The sequence below is a fragment of the Colobus angolensis genome, unplaced genomic scaffold (assembly GCF_000951035.1).
Source record: "Colobus angolensis palliatus isolate OR3802 unplaced genomic scaffold, Cang.pa_1.0 Scaffold5, whole genome shotgun sequence".
NCBI classification, from domain to species: Eukaryota; Metazoa; Chordata; class Mammalia; order Primates; family Cercopithecidae; genus Colobus; species Colobus angolensis.
Window position 1 is genome coordinate 3,104,342 of NW_012118487.1, and position 3,028 is coordinate 3,107,369.

At 52.8% G+C, this 3,028-nt stretch overlaps 1 protein-coding gene across 2 annotated transcripts in view; it reads left to right on the forward strand.

Moving 5' to 3' along the window:
* The first annotated feature begins 2,213 nt into the window (after window positions 1–2,213).
* Window positions 2,214–3,028, forward strand: part of IRF2 (interferon regulatory factor 2) — an 86,095-nt gene continuing 85,280 nt past the window's right edge. For both annotated transcript variants that reach the window (XM_011959552.1, XM_011959553.1), the window contains exon 1: window positions 2,214–2,415. The gene's annotated coding sequence lies outside the window, so the exon portion shown is untranslated. The remainder of the gene's footprint in view (window positions 2,416–3,028) is intronic.

Below are 3,028 nucleotides of genomic sequence, written 5' to 3' on the forward strand. Positions count from 1 at the left end.
CACAGAGGCAGCTGCCTTTTATAAACACAAGGCGGGCAGTGTTAGCTGGTCCAACTAGACCTCATTATTTCTTTCACCTGGGGCCTGTGCACAGAGACTGATGACATGAGAGTGGGATCTCACGTGTGTGGTGAATGAGAAGTTCAAAGTGACACCTTGCATTCCTCCCTTCCTCTCAACTCTCCTCTTCCCGCTCCAGGGAAAATAAAGGAAGATGATTGTTTTGGTACAGGAAAAAAAAAAAAAAAAAAGAATACTAGGTTTTTAACTTGTGTCCCCGGGTTAGGTAAAGAATGACTCTTCAATAGTTTGTATAGACTTTACCTTAGTGATCATTGCTACATGACATAAGAAAGTCAGTGGCTGGGCCAGGCGCTGTTGCAGGTCTGTAGTCCCAGCTACTTGGGAGGTTGGGGCAGGAGGATCGCTTGAGGCCAGGAGTTCAAGGTTACAGTAAGCTATGATACAGCACAGCCTGGGTGACAGAGCAAGACCCTCTCTCTGTCTCTTCTTTTTTTGTTTTTGAGACAGAGTTTCCCTTTTATTGCCCAGGCTGGAGTGCAATGGCACGATCTCGGCTCACCACAACCTCCGCCTCCTGGTTTCCAGCAATTCTCCTGCCTCAGCCTCCCCGAGTAGCTAGGATTACAGGCATGTGCCACCATGCCTGGCTAATTTTGTATTTTTAGTAGAGACAGGGTTTCTCCATGTTGGTCAGGCTGGTCTCGAACTCCCGACCTCAGGTGATCCTCCTGCCTCGGCCTCCCAAAGTGTTGAGATTACAGGCATGCGCCATCCCGCCTGGCCTACCCTGTCTCTTAAAAAAAAGAAATGAATATTACAATAGAGGGGATAAGGAATAATGTGTATGTGAGGTCTATTTCTGAGACCAGAGTCACAAAACAGAATCCTGAGCCCTTAGCTATTTCCTTACCACACACGTTTACTTGGATACTTTCATTTCTCCAGTCTATGTAATTCAATACTTTTGTGACAGAGAGGTGTTGGAGTTTTTTTCTTATCTTTTTTTTTTTTTAAGGCAACTGTTTACATACAAACAGCTATGGTCTCCCAGGAAGGAACTTCTCTGTTGTGTACAGAAGTCTGGGAAAAGACTGATGAAACTGCATGCGAGGAAGAAACAGGTCTAACTAAATGTGCATCTATACTTTTTTTAAAGCAAGGAACCACAAAGGGTAGGTCCCAAGGAAGTTGCATTGCTTGCTGCACCTGTCACGCGGGCTGTACCTTCTTCTCTTATTTATCTCCATTTACAGCCTTGAACACTGAGGCCTTCGGCTTTGGTTGAAAACCGAGGCCAAGGGTGCCCAGCCAGTGAGTTAAGGAGGCCCAAGCCGAATTTTGCTGGAAGTGCTCCAGTATAAAGCCTCTCTCAGAACCAGCCGCCACCAAGACGTCTTGAAGTCAAAGTAACTCACACCCTTGTCCACCTCGCCCTGCAATGAAGAAACTTCGGTCGCACAAGCTCCATAACTCATCTTGGCGTGGGCTGTGACTTACTGGGGGATGGGCCTCCTTTTCGTTCTAGCTACTAAGTGGAGCGGAGTGCCAGGTGGTGTCAGAGGGCGGGGCGGCCCCTCCAATGGTGGCACCCTCAACCACGGATAAGGTTCCAATTAGGTAAGGACGCAAGCAATGCTGTCGTTTCGGTTGACTGCTCCTTTCATTCCTTGGAAGTGGTCAGTGTCAGAAAACGAATTTTCATTCGCTCTAAGCAGTCACACCAGCCCTGCTAACCGGATGGTCGGAGCCCCGTGCTTTCGCCGGACGCCCTCTTGGAACCTTCAGGCCACCCTGAGGATGGACAGTCGGCTGCCCGCCCTCCTCCCCTACCGCCGCGGGCCTGCGCCCCCCACCCCGGACCGCGACTCGGGCGCTCTAGCGGCGCGTGCGGGCGCCCCTGGGTGCGAGCCACCGACTCACGAGCCGCTGCTTGTTGCTCCCGCCGCCGCGACCTGGGGAAGCGAAAATGAAATTGACTTTTCCGAGAAATGATGAAAGCGGCGCTGCCCGCCAATGAGCTGCGGCGGCGAACTTCCGCACCTCCCGGCCGGGCCGCTCGCGCCCTCCCTCCGCCTCCACCTCCTGGTTGCACAAGCTTGAAACAAACACTGGGGAGGAAGGGCGGAGGGAGGAGGGCGGAGAGGGGAGGCGAGGGAGGGAGCGCGGCCGGAGGAGGGCGGGGGGTGGGGGGATTTCCAGCCGCGGCTCTTCGCAGTTTCCTCTCCTTGTTTTGCTTTCGATCTGGACTGTTCTCAGGCAAGCCGGGGAGTAACTTTTAGTTTTGCTCCTGCGATTATTCAACTGACGGGCTTTCATTTCCATTTCACACACCCTAGCAACACTTATACCTTGCGGAATTGTATTGGTAGCGTGAAAAAAGCACACTGAGAGGTAACATTTTTCAAATAATAGTTGTGACTGTGCGTGTGTTTCTCTCGAGGGCATGTTTCTGGGGACTGTGGGGGGCCGTGTGTGTATGCGTGTCCTCATGCCTTGACACGATGTTTTGCAGACGGAAAATGCCGGGGTTCATAAATATTAATACCGATTTTTGGAGGAACAGTCGGCGCAATTATGGATCGTCTGATTTTAGGGGAAGCAGGTTCTGCTGCTGTTGCTGCTGCTACTGGGGCTGCTGAGGCTGCGAGGAGGAGGAGGAGGAGGTAGAGGGGGAGGAGGAGGAGGAGGAGGAGGAGGTTGGTGGAGGTTTAATTTCACTTTTGGATTTGCAGATGCGGAGAGGTGGCTCCATGGACACAGACCTGCTGTGTGTGCTTCTGCGCCCCAGGTGTTGTGTGTAGGGGTGCAGGTCCGCTGGAGTCGGGCCTCATTTAAAACAAAATTGTGTGTATGTGCGTGTTTGTGTGTGCGCGTGTGTGTGTGCAGCCACCGCCGCCAGCGTATCCGAAGGAGGGGAGCGGGTCCTTCTCGGTGCCCGCGGCGGCGTCTCTCCAGGCTGCCTCCAGCGTAAATAAGCAGGCACCGCCGCCCGCCCGGCTGCCCG